This window comes from Rousettus aegyptiacus, unplaced genomic scaffold (assembly GCF_014176215.1).
Source record: "Rousettus aegyptiacus isolate mRouAeg1 unplaced genomic scaffold, mRouAeg1.p scaffold_m13_p_6, whole genome shotgun sequence".
Classification (NCBI taxonomy): domain Eukaryota; kingdom Metazoa; phylum Chordata; class Mammalia; order Chiroptera; family Pteropodidae; genus Rousettus; species Rousettus aegyptiacus.
Window position 1 is genome coordinate 36,459,758 of NW_023416309.1, and position 18,220 is coordinate 36,477,977.

Sequence of the window (18,220 nt, forward strand, 5' to 3'; positions counted from 1 at the left end):
AATACAGTCTGGATATTAGATGACATTATGAAATTCTTAATATTCTTAAGTATGATTATGGTATCGTGATATTATAGAAGAATATCCTAATTAGAAAATTTTGAGGAGGTACATGCTAATGAATTTAAGGTTTAAATATAGTGATATCTACAACTTACTTTCAAATAGCTCGGAAAAAAAATGTTAGCGATAATTAAAGCTGGGTGATGGGTATATGGATGCTTATTGAGCCATTCTTTAAAACTTTTGTATACATTTAAAATTTTCATTGTAAATAATGGCAAGTCTCTGTCAGTGTCAGGGGTATTGCTGACCTGACCCAGAAAGTTCGATGATGCGAGGCCCAGTTGCACGAGGAGTCGACATGAGGGTGACACGGCAGGCGCCAACTTTATTGCATGGAGTGCACTTCTGTTGGGGAGTGCAGCTCTATTGGGGAGTGCAGTCTATGGCACGAGGCACGCAGTCTTGCACACACTTCTCCTGCGCCCCTTTCTGCTCTCCCCTTCTGCTCTCTCTTTCTCTCTTCTCTCCAGGGGACATAGCGGAGTACAAAAGTGGTATTCAGCCGCACATGCGTGATACAATAATCTGAATTATGTTTACATATTTTCTAAGTCTGGAGTCCTATTCCTAGCCATGGGCCTGGATCATAGCCAGACCTTGGACCAGCCAAACCTTGGGCCAGTAAGGCCTTGGATCAGCCAGGCCTTGGATAACAGCCAGACCTTGGATCACAGCCAGACCTTGGGCCAGTCAGGCCTGGTGCCCACAGTCTCTAAATGTCAGTCACCCTTAAAGTCCTCTAATCAGCCATCAGGGGTATTGAAACTGCCTGGTGCCCCAGGGCTCCTCATCAATGCTGTCTCCATCAAGGGAGAATCCTGCTCAGGAGTCCCTGGCAAGTCTTCCCATCTCCCATATATTGCCCCAATCCTGACCATTTTCTAATTTTTTGTGGACTTTCCAAATCGCATTCACTTTCAAGGCCCACTTCCTCTTGGAACCTTGACCTGTCTGCTTCTGGTCCGCTGAACCTCTACTCTGACCTTTGTAATCTCTTGGTACTTGAACCACAATTTTGGCTTTTAGCCATATATATACTAACTCTTTAATATTTTTCCTAACGTATATCCTATTACCTTGAGGAGATCATTAACATTTTGGCAAAAACGACTATATTCTATTTCTTTGATCTTTCTCTATGGCCAGCACAAAACTAGAATATTATTTATATATAATAAATACTTTCTGAATTAAATATGAAGGTTATTAAAAGACATCTGCAAGTAAATAAAATAAAAATTAGTTGTGAGATGTAACTACTGTTCAAACTCAGGAACTGAATCAATGTTAAAAATCATTGAAATTGTTTGTTTCACATGTGCAAGGAGCTTGGAAGTTGCTACCCCATCCTAATACAAGTAAAAGTTGAACAGACTGAAAAATCAACAATTCTTCTTTGGTCTGTAAGAGAACAGAGGACACATTGCAAACTACTATCCCCAAGACAGGAAAGACAGGTGAATATAGGTCATCAAGGGTTACCGGAGCAGAGACTCAGGAGAAAACCACTGTAAGAATGAGTGAAAATGAAGAAAAACCTGAACTGGAATTGAGAGACTGCTGGAGGCTCAGTGGGAATGACTCAAAGTGTTAAAAAATACAGGGAGACTCAGGCATAAGGGGGTCCCAACCATATCATGAGATTCACCTCTAGGAGCTTGACCAGATTTCCACAGTAAACATCAGAGAAAAATCTTCTGAACTTCCAGCAGAGGAGGAGAAAAGAAACCATTTTGAAATAAATCAGAGTACTCTGTTTATTCTTAAGAAGGCCTTTCCTCTGGGGAAACTAGTTAACCAGAACCTAAACTGCTGAGGTTTTATCAGAGCCTAATTGACCTAGGAAAGGGAAATACTCCAGCCCACTCTAGCCATCCTATCCCACCTAAAGGGGAAGAATAAAAGAGAAACATTTGTTAAGTTCACGGTCCAGAGGCATAGGCTCACTGAAAGACTGAGACATAATAATGGGACTATAGAATGCCACACCACACCACCACATTACAAAAGGCCTATTTACAGCAAATCCTTTTGCCCAGCCCATCATGTCTAGCAAGAAAAAATTACAAGGTGTACCAAAAGGCAAAAAACACAATTTGAAGAGAAAGCAAACATCAGAACCATACATGACAGTGATGTTGGAATTATCAAACTCGGAATTTAATTTAATCTGTGATTAATATGCCAAGGGCTCAAATGGATAAAGGAGACAACATGAAAGAACAGAGAACAGATAAGCAATGGAAACAGAGAGATGGAAATCCTAAGAAAGAACCAAAAAAAAAAAAAAAAAGCCATGAATTAAAAAACAACAATACTGTAGTAATAGGAATGAAGAATGCCTTTAATGGGCTTATTAGTAGATTGGACTTGGCTGAGGAAAATTATCTTAAAGCTAAAATTATCTTAAATTATCTATCTTCAATAGAATCCTTAAAAACCAAAAAGAAAAGTGAGCAAAGACTGAAAAAGCCCAGAATAAAATATACTAGACTGTGAGACAGCTAAAAATTTGTAACATACACACTATGGGAATACCAGAAGGAGAAGAGAGAAAGAGCTAGAAGAAATACAAAACGATAATAACTGAGAATTTCCCCCAATTAATGTCAAGACACTAAACCATACATATGAGAAGCTCAGAGAGGACAAGCAGAATAAATGCCAAACAAACAAAAAACAACTATACCTAGTCATATCTTTCAAGCTACAGAATATCAAAGATAGAGAAAAAAATTTGAATCTTGAGGGAAAGAACACCTTATCTACACACACACATACACACACACACACACACACACACACACGTTAAGAACCCCATCTGACTTCTCAGAAACCATGCAGCAAGAGGAGAGTGTAGTAAAATATTTAGTCTTGAGAGAAAAATATCACCATTCTAGAATTCTGTACTCTATGAAATTATCCTTCAAAAGTGGAGAAAGAAAGACTTTATTACACAAAAATTGAGGGCATTTGTTGCCACTAGACTTCCCTTGCAAAAAATGTTAAAATAAGTTCTTTAGAGAGAAGGAAAATAATATAGGTCAGAAACTTAGATCTATGTAAAGCAAAAAGGACCACTGAAGAAATAATAAATGAAGGTAAAATAAAACTTTTATTTTTTAAATTCTTAATTGGTCTAACAGATAATAATTTGTTCAAAATAACATAACAATATATATATGCTTATGTATATATTTTATGTGTGTACATATATGTTTATGTAAGCTTATATATAAGTGAAATAAATGTCAACAATGGTAGTAGGGACGAGAGGAAAGAATTAGAACTATTTTGTTATTATAAGGTGCTGACACTACCTGTGAAGAGGTACAGTGTTATTTGAAAGTGGACTTGGATTAGCTGTAAATGAACATTGCAAACACTAAAAAAAAAAAAAAAAAAGTGTAAAAAGTATAACCAATATGTTAAGAAAGGAGAGAAAATGGAATCATAGTTCAATTAAAGCTACAAAGAGCCCTCTGGGACTGCCACTGAGCAGATCGGACTCACTCGTTCTGGTGCCTCACTCGGCTTCCTCTTTAACCATGTCTAACAAACCCAATATGGCTGATATTGAGAAATTCAGTAAGTCAAAATTGAAAAAGACAGAAACACAAGAGAAAAATCCACGCTTGAACAGGAGAAGCAAGCGGGCGAAGCATAATGAGGCACTCACCACCAGTGTAGCATAATGAGGCACTCACCACCAGCGTACACTACACAAGCATCGCCTTCTTATTTTACTTCATTTAGCTGTTTAACTTTGCAAGATGCAAAGAGGTTGGATCAAGTTTAAATGACTATGCTACCCTCTTTTCACATCCAAGAACTACTGACCATAAAGGTCATAGCTGCCTCTCTCACCTGCCTGTCTGGCTGGCAGGGAAGGAAAAGAACTTGTACGGTGAAGGCAGATGCTGGGTGGGACAACAGTGAAATCTAGAGTAAAAACCAAGTTGGTCGAAGGTGTCTTGCAGGCTGTAAAATGCAGTCTAAGCAGAGTGCCATTTTTGTTGTTGTTGTTCAAATGATTTTATTTTTTGGAATGCACGATTTTTTTTAATATGCAAATAAAAAGTTTTAAAACCTGGAGGAAAAAACTACAAAGGGCAGGAAAAGTGTCCCACTGCAGTGTGGGACTCAGAGTACCCAGACTGCAAGTGTTTTGAGATTGGACTGCATTTCATGGGCCTATATTCAATTACAATTTTTCAGGTCTGGAATAGGCCTTAGAGAGAGATTTACCAGATTTAGTAAAGAAAAATGCAGGATGCACTGTTAAATTTCAGATAAACAATGGATACTTTCTTAGTAAAAGCATGTCCCAAATATTGCCTCAAGTCTTGTATTTTATCTAGCAATCCTAAGATGAGAAAATTGAGGCCCAAAGAATGAACTGACTTGCAAAAGTCCATTTTAGAGAAAGATTCCAAGCCAGAAGAAAGCAGTAGGAAAAAAGAGCCGAGATCTTACTCCCAACCCATGTTCAATGTTCTTTTTTGCGAAGACAACAATGTCTGTTGCCAAGACATGTTGATTCAGAAAAAGAAAACAGATCACTTATGGGGAAAAAAAAATTGATATGTGCATTTTTGTGTCAATTATTCAACCAAAGTCATTTGGACCTCTTAAGTGAAATGGCTTAAAGAAGTCTTCAACCTCAGGTTATCTGAATGGAAGAATTCTGATTCCTTTTTAAGAAATGGCAAATCAAGGATTGACCGATTGGAATATCCAAGAATGCATGGGGCATCCCTGGAGTCGGAATCAGAGAGCGCAGCTGCCTTTCCCATGTGATTCCAACATTCTAGTCATAAATGGGAGGACCCTTATGTAAAATGTAACAAATATTTATAAAAAGGCATGCTATATAAACAATTCTCTATAAAGATTCTGTAATATGACTACATAAAGAGCTCTTTCAAATCAATAAGCAATGGCTAATGCCCCAACAGAAAAATAAGCAAAGAGCACCGCAGATAAACAAACACACAGACGGGGTGCAAATGGCTGACGCAGACGCTCACCACCTCACCAAAGCGAAGAAACAAGCTAAAGCAAGTAATGATGCCATTTTTTTAAACTATTTAATTGGTTCAACTTTTAAAAAGTGATCATATTTGAGTATATCGAAGGCACTGTTAAATGGTTACTCTTGTTGCTGAAGGGACTACAAATAGATAGAAACTTCCCAGAAAGCAATTTGGTAATGTTTATCAGGATTCCTAAAATGTTAATATGCTCAAAAGAAAAACGTAACATTTTAGAACTTTTTCAGGATGGAGTTATTTATAATAGTGCAGAATTAGAAATTATATAAAGATTCAACAATAATATTTTTTCACAAATTATGATATATCCACAAAATGGAATTCTCTGCAGCCATTAAAAATGGTATTTTCAAATAATCTATAATGATATGACAAAAATCTTCATAATGTATTGGCAAAAAAAAATAAGTAAGATCTGAAACTATTCCATATAGTATGATTCAGGTTTGCTAATTATACACATTCAAGAAAACAGACTGATAAAAGAATGCTTGTTTGGGTGATTATCATGTCCATTTTAAAAATGTTCCTAAATTCTATAATGGATCTTTTGTTTGCTTTTAAACTTAGGATAATAACATAAAAGATACTCGTCGTGCAAGTAAAATATTACTGCCTTGTATTAGTTTCCTAGGGTCGTCATAACAAATTATCACAAATTTGGTGGCTTAAAACAACAGAAACTTATCTTCTCAGTTCCAGAGGCCAAAGTTCAAAGATCCAGGTCTCAGCAGGGTGATGCTCCCTCTCAAGTCTTTAGGGAAGCATTTTTTTTTTTTTTTGGCCTCTTCCAGCCTCCCGTGGTTCCAAGTGTTCCTTGGCTGGTGGTTGCATGATTCACATCGCTGCCTCTTGTCTTCACATGGCTTTCTTTTTCTCTTTATGTCTCTCCTTTGTGGGTCTCTCATAAGAAAACCTGCCATTGGATGTGGGCCCACCCAATTAATTCAGGATGATCTCCTCTCATGATCCTTAATTCTATCTGCAAAGACCTTTTTTAAGAAAAGTTTCACAGGTTCCAAAAGTTAGGGCATAGACATATATATCTTTTGAAGGGCTACTATTTAACCCACTGTATAACCCACTGTATAACTCGCTTGACTTATTAATGCAAGTATGTGTGTGTATGTATATGTGTGTATATATATATAAGTTGTGTTTCATTTAGAATTGTTCCAATTGCTCATAAAAGAAAACCCAGCTGAGGCTGAATGGAGTAAGAAAGGGAATTATTGATTTATCTAATTATCCTGAGCTGAACAGCCTATGGATTTCTGGGCCCGAACACTATGTTAGGACTGTTTTTCACACTCTCTGGGCCTCTTGGCTAATTCCTTCTTTCAAGGTGACCAGATGGCTCTGGTTCAGTGGGTGGTTGGATCTAGTTCATATCAGCTTTTGAGAGATAACTCTGAAATTTTTAAGAATTTTAAGAGCCTGTTGCTAACGTACCATTATTTGAAAAAAATTATCTAAGCCTATAATTAAATAACTTACATTTAAAACAAAGATAATAGATACTCGAAATTCATCTCTTCCTAGTCATATTATTCCATGTGCTAGTTCAATGCTCTTGAGATACATCTATTGTATCTATCTCTATAACAGTGTGCTGCTACACCTCTCTTCCGAACTCTGTGTTTAGTGATGTCATGTTGAAGCTTGAAATCAGCCATGGTGAAAGTATTTACACCACGGGAACTGGAAAATACCATAAATCAGGCTTTTGGGATTTTTTTGAGAGACAGTTTTAAATATTCACCAACACACCACCACTCCGTCTGCTCCAGCCTCAGGTTTAAGTACAACAGGATGGTGACAGCACCCTCAAAGTAGTGAGATCCATCATGAATGGATATTTTGGTTACATCTCCATCCCTGACCCATACACCAGGGCCAAGGGGAAAGTGATGCCCTGTCCACCATCTTGGAGTTGCGTTAGCGGTCCACCCAAGCCTATGAATAAGGGGTGATCCCCACATGAAAATCAGGGTTGTCACTAGAAGCAGGGAGAACAGCTACTGGAGAAGCCTCAAAATATAATCGCCATAGCTTGTAAAGTAGTAGCTTATACTTAGCCTTAATCTTGCCTAACTTACTTCAAATTTCCTCCTTCCATTCAACTCGGACAAGAGACAATTGGTTCTAGACCAGCGCGGCTCCTGGTAAGTAGGGAGAGATATGTGGCTCTGGTCTGAGACCTCTTCCCAACAGTCTCTAATCTTCCTAATCTTCCCCTTTGGTGAAACGATGTCCCCACTCTCTTCCTCCAGTCCTACTTTTCACAGCTCACAGCTTGCTTCCAACTTAGACAAATGAAACATGCATGCCTGTGCTGTAGAGATTCCTGCGATATATTTTTTAAATTAATTTAAATTATTTCTTCCTGTGATAGGTCCTAGTCAGGTGGAGGAGACATATAAACAAATAATCACGAAACGATGTGAAATGTGCTTCCATAGAGAGATATTGAAGCTGTACTGGGAGCTAGTGGGGGAGTTAGGAATGGGGACAGCTCCCCAGAGAAGAGGACTCCTGTGAGCTGGAGCTTTACGTAGAAATAAGGAGCTCCCTGTGTGGCCAGAGGAGCACAGAAGGGACTTTCTGTTCCAAGGGCATAACATGAACTGTGGTACCACAGGACACCCAGCTTCATTTACTCCTTCTCTCTCTTTTCCCCAAAACTCTAGGCACTTCAGGAAAATTCCCTTCCTCTCTTGCTCTCATCTTCATTCGAAGCCAAAAGTAGAACTCAAACCCTGCATCAAAACACAGTATGGTTTTCCCTCGCATAGGGGACAAAGAGCATCTAGGCTTTATTAAAGAGCCTGGGCCACTAAAATGACCCACGGCACCCCGGAGATCTCCAGCTGCCTCTACCAGCTCCTCAGATAAAATCAATTCTTCTTCAAGCGTTAAGCATTCAAAGCAAACAAGTTCTTACTTTGTTAGCTTTTCTCTTTGGCTCAATTACTGTATTGCCACTGAATCATTTTCTATTTTCATTGTCAGAGCAGACGTTTCTGCAACGGTCTTTTGAGCTTGGTGACCAAAGCACCATTTATAGCTTTGCTTCTATGGGAAAAAGTGCTTTTAAGTTCCAAACAACCAACTTCCAAATAAATGATTGAACTCAACTGCTTTTAAGCGACGAGCTTCCTATAATGTTTTGCACACTTCACCGCTATAGGCTGGTGTGTGTGTGTGTGTGTGCGCGCGCATGTATGTGTTTAAAATTTCTAAATATGGATGCCAGGTGTTACATTTTCAGACTGACCGAGTGTAACATTTTTTTCTCTCTTAAAGCAACAGAATCATTTCTTTAATGAACACATCTGTTTAAGAGAAACCTTGGTGAAAGAAATGTCTGAGGCTAAAAAAGGAAATAGCAATGCTGAAAATTTAAGGAAAAAAGATATATATTTGTACAGTATAAGTAAAGAGGTTAACTTATTTTTTAACTTTATTTTTATAGGTTTAGACAAAACAGTAACATGCTTCCAGGTAGAGGGAGAGATAAGACATCAAAGCCACCTGAACAACTTGGTGTTACTTTGAGCTCAGTCACCCAAAGAGATTGCCAAGATGTTTCATGTCTGTTGCAAAGCAAGCCAGACAGAAAATTTTAAAAACCACACAGTGAAGAGAACACACAATCTGTTTCCCTAATAAGTTACTATCGTCAGATAATGCACGCATCAGAAGGGGTGACCATGTGAATTGGTGTTTTTTGCATCAGAAGAAGGCTACCAGGCTCAATACTTGATTGATTTCACTTTCCCACCCTCAATTCTGCTCTCTTTCTTTTCTACACCCTTGACTGATCTTCTCTAGTTAGTCTCTTTATTTCTCTCTCACTTCCTCTAACTATGGGGGATGACGTGGTTATAATTAATGCTCCTGAACCAAATAAATTAGTTCAACTATAGTTTTTATCCTTTCAAAACCATTAATTGACTGCTCTTTATTAAAAATTCAGACGCTTTGTAGATACATTAGCAAAAAAATATATACATTTTCCCTTCAAGCATTGGCATATAATTTTCTATGTACCTGAATAGCAGGCATTTAAAAAAAAATAAAATACTGATAACTATCAAACATATTTTTAAAGCTTGTTTTCCCTTTTGAACAAAGCCCATTATTTCATAGTGTGTAGGACAGGCTACATGTTTCATGGATCCAAATGTAAAATGAAAATATGAGGACCTTTGTTCAAAAATTAAGAATTTAAGATGGTGACATCAGAGCACTAAACCAAATGTGGGGCTCTTCTGAGTGTGAGGCTGTGTGTGACTACACAAGCCACCTGCCTGTGAAGTTTTTATTAATGAGAGCATATGGACGTATAGACACAAGCGCAATTCTCTAGGCTGTTATAAAATTGACCGGGAACTCACACTGAAAATTTAATAATGCGACCTCACGAAGAGTGCAAATATTGTGCGGTGGTTTCCAATACACTTCCTGAGAATTCGCTTGTTTATAATAACACATGGAGAAAATATTGTAACTCATAACAGCACCTGGGCCAACTAATGAATGGAGTGTTTTGAGTAACCTGTTTTCTAACTTGTAGAACTTACTCAGAATGTGCTAACCATAGAAAGAATTTGAAGTCACCTTTCTCTTGGGGCTGGAAGCATTTGTAATAATGTATATGGAAGTGCTCTATGTATTGGGACCCATGATCAACCTTAGCCACGCTTTAATGGATTAACAGAATGGCTGATAAAGCCAGATTTATAGCCGGGAGAGTTATGAACAGGTTTCTCTGGTTCCAGCAAATTAAATTATAGTCATATTTTTCTTCATCAAGTGTCCTTTAGCTGCAACCTGAATGGTGGTTTTATAATCTCTTAGTCCTTCTGCTGGTCTCATAACCGCCACCCCCTCACCCCAAGTCCCCATCTGGTGTCTGTACTTTTTGTCCTCCTGGACACTTAATCTTCTCCTTTGATAATGGAGCCATCATCCCATGTCTTTTATTGCAAACTTGGCAGGGCGTCAGTGACATCTTCCTCTGCCCAGACTTCCACTGGCTTCAAAGGGGAAGAGGGACATTTGTCTGCGGGGCGGGGAAGGGTGATTGCCTGGACCCCAGTTGCACCTGTCTCCAGCAGGATCAGTTGCAGATTCTACTGCATTTCCCAATGGCAAATACAAGCCACCATCATGAGATTTACACTTTTTCCTCAATCGCCCACTCCAATCTCCAATCTAGTCTCACATGAGCATGAGGCATGCATATATGTATCGCTGCTTCAGAGACAGGAAAACTGGGTCTACTTAAAAGAGGAGGGACTCTGATTCAACTCCTATACCACCTGACCTTTAGTCTTTATTCTGTACTACCCACAAAACTTGTGTACATTAAATTATAAACTAGCAAATTTTAACATTTTCTAGAAAATAATTATATTTACAGGATTACAGATAAGCTCATTCACTCTCCCTCTTGTTTTTCCTGTTTCCTATTCCTCCACCAGAATCACTCCCTTTCCCCCATGCTGATTCGCCTCTCTCTTCTCAAAACCAAATGGATGATTCTAGCTTCCTAGTCTTCCCTCCTCTTCTTATCACCACGTCCCCGACCCAGATGCTGTCAGAAAACAGACAAAGAAACAAAGTCAGTAAACCCACAATACTCACCAGCATGAAGGAAGAAGCTAACCACCTCCAAAGAAATTGGAAGGATTTCAAGAAAGCTGATAAACTTAAAAATCTAGAATTGTGTTGCCTAAGTTATATGGCAATGTTGTATTAACTTATAAAAATTCAAATAACTAATGTGCCAATTATAACAAGTTTATAAAATTCTTTCACATGTATTAATGCACTTGAACTTCAAAATACAGTATGACATAGATGCTATTATTAGGTCCATTTTACAGAAGAGAAAACTGAGACACAGCAGTTAAGTGACTTGCCCATGATTACTCAACAAGAGAAGTGAGGTAAGGTTTTCTAACTTGGGAGCCCACGTTCTTTCCATTCTCCCACACAGCTAGTTGTTGAACTAAATTTTCAGATCAGTGCACATGTATTTCTTCTTTTTCCAAATGATAAGAGACACAATTCAGAAAACTAAGAGCCTAAAGTTCCGCAGCTTAGACATTCTCATGCTGCCAAATTTAGAAATCACTGACCTTCTTTCAAAACTGAAGTAGGTTTCAAATCAGTGGAGAAAATATGGATTATTTAATAAAAAGATCTAGGACAACTGGGAAGCTACTTGGGGGGGGGGGCGGGGAAGAAGCTTGGATCCAATTCCTCACTTGGTCACAAAAATAAATTCCAAGCAGATTAAAGATTTTAACATAAAAATAAAACAATTAAAAAACAACCTGAAAGACAACATGGATTCCCTCACATACACCCTGTTTTAGAATCTTAGAGTAGGAAAGAACTTTCTAAGTATGACATAAAACATAGAAATCATAAAAGATAAGATTGATTTATTCTGTATTTTATAAACACTACCACTTACCAAATCAAAAGTCAGAGGAAAAATTGGGCCAAGTATTTGCAACCTATGTGCAGGAAAAGGGTTAATTTTGTAATAGGTAAACCAATTCTACAAATCAACAAGAAAAACACAAAACACCCAATAGAAAGATAGGCAAAAGATATAAATGGGATGGTATATAAAAATAGACATAGCTCTTAAATAGGTGAAAAAGATGCACAAACTTGCTCATGTTAAAGAAAATGAAAATGAAAACTCCACTGAGATACCTTTTCCAATATCACATTGGCAGAGATCCCACAGTTCGTAACCTACTGTGTGTTAAGAATATGAAGAAATAGATCCATTCCCATCTCTCTGAAGTGTAATCTGAGTGTAAATTAGTACATCCTCGATGGACAGCAATTTGCAGATGGGCAACATCTATTAAAGTTTAAACGCACAAAAGGAAGATTCAAGCCAATTGCCTTGTTATCAAGTGTAAATGATGGAACCTACACTTGACTTCAGACACCATGCACAGCACCAGAGCTGGAGGACCGTGAGGCCCGAGCAGGCCCTACCTACACATTGAACAGACATTCAATAAGTAGCCGTGAGTACAAATAACACTTTTAATTTTCGCTATACACTGAAAGAAAACTTTATTATGCATGAAGAGACTGGCTCAGAGAGGTTAAATCTCTTGCCCAAGGTCAAGGTAACACAGCTGCTAAACTGCCAAGCCAGACTAAAAGCCAGAACCAGCCTCTTCTTACAGAATGGCTTCCTCCAGTTTTTCTGCCACTGCCCTGTTTATGCTGATATCGGGAACTCAAAACACTCTGTGGGAAGAGAGCCCTGTGTTACACAATGCTGATCTTCAAAATTTGTTGATGGACTGAATGAATGGTGTGATCTCATGCTGGCCTTCGCAGATAAAGGGAATGCGGTCCCTTTTCTGCGCAAGGGAAAAAATACAAAGCAGGAAATACAGGCGTAAAGGCTAAACGGAAGAATATTAAAATCTAATTAAATAAAATTACTTATTCATAATCAAATATTATAGACTTTCTCCAATAGGAATTTTACTTTACAACCCAGAGACTTTTTAAGATAGAAAATACTGACACCAAATGGTGACAACAAGAACTTCCATGCGTGCACCGGGCGACAAAATCATTGGAAATATATCGTGACTGTGTCAGGCCATCTCACTGAGTGACCACGATAGTTCAGGCACCTCGGCTTGTGAACGGCACCACTGACAGGTTTCATTTTGCAGCATTTCCCATGTGTGTATGTCAGGATTTGCCCAGAGCTGGCAATTCTTCTTTGCCACCAGAATCCCAGGGCTTGCTAGGGATGCTGCTCACTGAGGACCTATACTTCTAAAGTCTTGTTTACACTGCCTTGGTCTACAGTGTGTGGCTATGTATATATACACGAGCACATGCAAATGAATTTATAAGCTCACGTGTCAGGGTGCGAGACCACTTACTTTACCTTTTGTGTGCAGAGAATATGCGAGCTTTGTTATTTTTGTCTGTAAAAGATCTGATGGTCTTTCTTGCTGGAATGTGGGGAAAAAATTAAAATTAATTTCATCTGGCCATTTCGGTCTAATTCAATAATTTAAATTGTCCCACTAGGTAATCAGTGTCTTCTTAGATAATTCCAGGAAGATTCCCACAAGACAGCACCTGGCTAAATGGGAGAAGCACGTGGCCATGTGTCCTTGCAGCACTGAGGAGCACGGGGTGGCGATGAAGTGGAACTGGTGCTTAAAGGGGGGCCGATCCTTTCTCTCAATGCCCTGCTTGGTGCCACCTGGCCAACGCTTGGTGATGCCAATTTGAGTTGTCCAGAATATTGAGGAAAATGCTCCATCAATTAGAAGTAGTGATTTCCTTTAGCAAATCCAAATATCAAAAAGAAGTAGGGAAGGAGTCTATGTTTCTATATCTTTTTAGCTTTATTTAAAGAAAGACAAAGTAGAGTTAGCAATGGCAGCCATCTGCAGCAGATATTCTAATCCGGTGGTTTCTCAACCTCGGCAGCACAACCTTGGAGGATAACTGGGGAGACAGTCATAAACACAGATTCCCAGCCTCATCCTCTCACCCTCTGAGATTCAGATTCCATTAGTCTGGGATGGAGCCTGGTCTCTGATATTTTGAAAGCTCAGTTAGGGCTATTGTGTAGCCAGGGTTGTGAACTAAAGTTCTTAGTAGAGAACAAGTGTTTATGTAGCAGTGTACACAAGCAAACAGTGATTTCATTGGTTGATTTTTACCCATTATTATGCACTGAATGTTTGTGTCCCTCAAAACTCACATGTTGAAGCCCCAGCCCCAGGGCAATGTTATTTGGAGGTGAGGCCTCTGAGAAGTTATTAGGTCATGAGGGTGGAAATTAGTGCCCTTATATGGAAAGACATGACAGAGATGATCTCTCCACTCTGTCATGTGAAGACACAGCAAGAAGGTGGCCGTCCAAACCAGTACAAGGGCCTTCAACAGGAACCGAATTGGCTGGCACTCTAATCTTGGACTTTCCAGCATCCAGAACTGTGAGAAAGAAATTTCTGTTATTTAAGCCACCCAGGCTATAGTGTTTTTGTTATAGCTGCCCAAAATGACACCCACCATCCCCAGGAGACTCTAATATTTAGAATTTACTGAGTTTTCCTCTTAGAGCCACTAGCCTCCTCTTGAATTTTCCTTGAACTCTCCCCTTTTCCTCCCATGTTCTCCTCCAAGGCTGGTTTTGCTCTCTGAAGCAAACTTCTTCCTTCAGCAGAAGTCCTTTCTGCTAGAGCTCAAACTTGCTAGTAGTACTGGGTTTATTTCCTGTGAGGCTAAGTAACCTGTTACCTCAGAAAACTTCTGAAAGGAACCAGGCTCTTTTGGACCCCAGTAGTGTATAGTTTATACAAGTTAAAACATTTGGTTAAATATCATCAAACTATTTAGCAAAGGTAAGCTAAACTATTGTCTCCAAACTTTTAAAACCTTGACTATGAAATTTTCTTATATTTTTAAAAAGTAAAGAATTGCTCACAAACCTTTATGAAAAGAGATTACTATGTCGTTAAGTCCCTGCTCACCCCTACCTAAATTATTCTCTTTGAGAAACAAAGAGAAACACATTCAAAATAAATATCTCAAGGTTGTTGAATCCAGAACTGTTTCACACCATACTCACAAATGTGTGATTGTTTCTACCAGGCTGGGCGGTTGAACCCCTTTTTCCTCTCAGGTGGTGATAAAAGACTTTCACTTCCTGGCAGGGAATAAGAAAGGGCTTTGGCTGCATCCTCACTAAAATCAGCTTTAGAGAAATGGTTTGGCACAAACGCTTGTGGGCCTGAGCTCTCCTTTGCTCTGCACCCGGGGTGTGTCACGCACAGAATTCCTATTGGTCTCTCTGTACGGAAGCAGAAAGGCTTTTCCGAAGCCTGTAGTGAGGGGCTATGACCTATGTACAAGGACGCATCCTACGCCCTCTAGGGCACACAAAGGGATCAAGGACAGTCTCCTGGCCCTCAAGAAGGTCATGACCTAGGTGGGAAGACAACATAGGTAAGGGCAAAAGACAATCCAAATAGGATAAGTATCAAAGGTATGTTCTAAGGGCCAGGCTCTGAAAAGGAGGTTTGTGTGCCAGAAGGCCACTGCAGATGCCCTTGGGATCCACGTTCATGGCAGAATGAAGGAGGTGGGCTTGGGAGAGGGAATAGTTGATCCACAGTGCAGTCACAAGACAGGCCTCAGCCAATCCCACAGGTTTTCCGGAGCAAGAAGAGCTCTTCAGAGCTGTTACCCCTGGGAACAAGGTGGCCTGGCTTTCATAACTGGCCCCCCCACACACACACACATACACACACACACATCAGGCTGTTCCCAGAAAGGGACCTGACCTTTGGCCAGGTGGCTCCCTTTGGCCGGGAGCCATCAGCTCACAATAGTCCCAGCAGCAGAGGAAGTGAGTGCCTCTGTCCTGAAGGGGCACTCTAGGCAGCACCTGACAACATCTGCTAATATCAGTGCTCAGGGATCTACTGTGGGGGAATAGCAGTGACCTTGGCAGTGAATGTTTACAGCAGCAGGGGAAAAGAGGCCCCCTGCTAAGGGACTAAGAGCAATCAGGGAGTTTGAAGCATATTATTTTCATCAGGCTCTGTTTGCTTTTCATTTCACTCTGACCTAAGACCATCTCAAACCCTGAGAGTTACAAATACTACTATAACATAAACTTTCCCTCATAAAACCTAGTAAAGAATAACTGAAAAATTCAACCAACTCTTTTCAAAGCAGGAAGGTCAAATGCATTTCAAGTTTCGTTTAATTCTGTATATTTTACAATCTTGGTTATGATCCTACTGTTTTCTAAATCATTGTCTAAATGGTTATGAATTTAGAGGTTCTCTCTTTTGAAAGTTGTTTCTTTATGTTTTGCCCCCAGGATCTGTCACATTTACCCCAGCCTCTATTCCTACTGAAATTAGCTTTTTTCAGGTCTTTCTTTGCTCAGTCATCTCCTCAGTGAGGCCTTTTGACATCTTAGTTACAATTGCCACCTCAACCCCGCCCTATCTGCTTTATCTCTTCCCATAGAACTTGACACCATCTGGCCTACTCTATTTATTAATCATACTTATTGTCTGTTTCCCTCTAATAGGATGTAAATCCCAAGAGGGCAGAGATTGTGTTCTCACTCTGTATTCTTATTGTGTAGAATAGTGGGACATATTAGCCACCCAATAAATATTTGTAAATGAAAAAATGGATGAATGAGTGAATGAATGAATGAATGAATAGTCCCAGTTTAGGCTTCTGTCAACTCTCGCCTGGCTGATTCCAACAGCCTCCCAGCTGGAGTCAACTTCAGATGACACATCTCTGAGGGGTCCCCTTTCTAGGCTATTTTACACGTCACTGCTAGACTGACTTTCTCTGGCAAATGTCCTACTCAGAAGCTCTTCAGGGCCAACTCAGCCTTTTTCAGTGCTCTCAGAGACCCGGCCCACCCCTCCTGATCCTAGACAGACTTTCTTCCCTGTGAGCACCATTCCTGCCTCTCCTTTTCTCCCCTCTCTCCTCTGAATTCCCTCAACAGGAGAATATAGGAGGAACAAGTTAAATGTCCTCCAGGATGCTCTGAAGGCTGAGTGTGAGGGTAAATGTTAAAGCACTTCATGAAGCCTAACAACTTTGCAGGTGACTATTATTGCTATTTCATCATCATGATATGATTGTATCATAAACTTTTCAATGAAATTATATGTGTCTTGAAGGTAGGAGTAAAGAATCTAGCCAAATTCTCCAATAATAATGCTGAGCTAGTCACCCAGATTGCAGTGGTGCGTTGGAGCCAGATAGCTCCAGCTAACAAAAACCGGAGGTTAAATGTTCTGCCGCCTATCTGACCCCCGTGCTTATTTCTGGTTTGTAATTTAGAGAGGACTGAGATGTTCCTGTTTACCTCAGAAACACCAACAAGTGGGAATGAAAGGGTCAGAGAGAGAATTGAAGGAGCAGTGTTGGGAGTGAGGAGGAATGGTTCTGGTTTAGGCGTTTTGAGTAGGATTCCTAAGTGGAACCTAAATGGGTCTGGCCCTTGAGAGCAATGGGCTGGCAATAAAGATTTAAAACTCACCTGGGAACCGGCAGTACTGGAGGACTTCCCTCCAGGCAGCCAGGAGCCATAGCTGACCCCAAGCACCTCACTCCCCCCTATCCAACCGATGGCCCACAGCGCAGTCCTCAGGGCCTGTCGCTGTCACTTCAGGCTCTGTTTGGATTCTCTTCAGCTGTCTCAGTTCAGTCTTGGATAATGTCATGCTTAGATTGTTACCGTTTTCTCCTATTTCTTCCCCTCTCGCTCTCCCTTCTCTGATTTATCTCATTTGTTATTGCCTGATTAATTTTCCTAAGCTACCATTTTATCACATCTTGTCTCAAACCCCTTCAATAGCTCCCAATTCCCTGCAAATAAAATCCCAACTCTCCTATTCAAACGCTTTCTTGAGGCAAGTACCTATACTTTCTTACCTGCAAGACTGATAGTCTCACCTACCATTTTGTTCACAATTGTTATTTAATAAATATTTTTGGTAAAGACTAGAAGTCACAAATAAGCTGCTGTTTCTCTCAACTGACTCATTCTTGCAATCATCTCTCACCTCAAGTTATCACTACGATACAAAATTTTCTTGTGTTTCTTAGCATCGAGGATAAATAGCTACAGAATGCTTCTCAATGGCAAGAAGTAAATTTTCCAAGATTTTAGTCATTCAAGAAACTACTAGTTTTCCCAAGGAGGCAGTTCTACGCTCCAGAAGACACTCATTTGCCAAGAACCAAACACAGCTGTTCGGGCAGCAGAGGAAGCTGGTGTTTGGTTAAAAAAAAAAAAAAGAAATAAAATACAAACCAAAACAACACTCTGCCTGCACGTTCAAGGATGGCAAAGTTCCCAGATCCACAGCTTGAAATGAATAGATGATACGAGATATTTCATATAAAAAAATAAAACTGCCGGAAGCAGAAGTTTTCTCTCTTAAACGAACTTCTCATGCACATAAACAGAATGAGACTCCTAGGGATAAGATTCATGTTTGTGGTGGGGAGAGGCTCACTTCTCCACT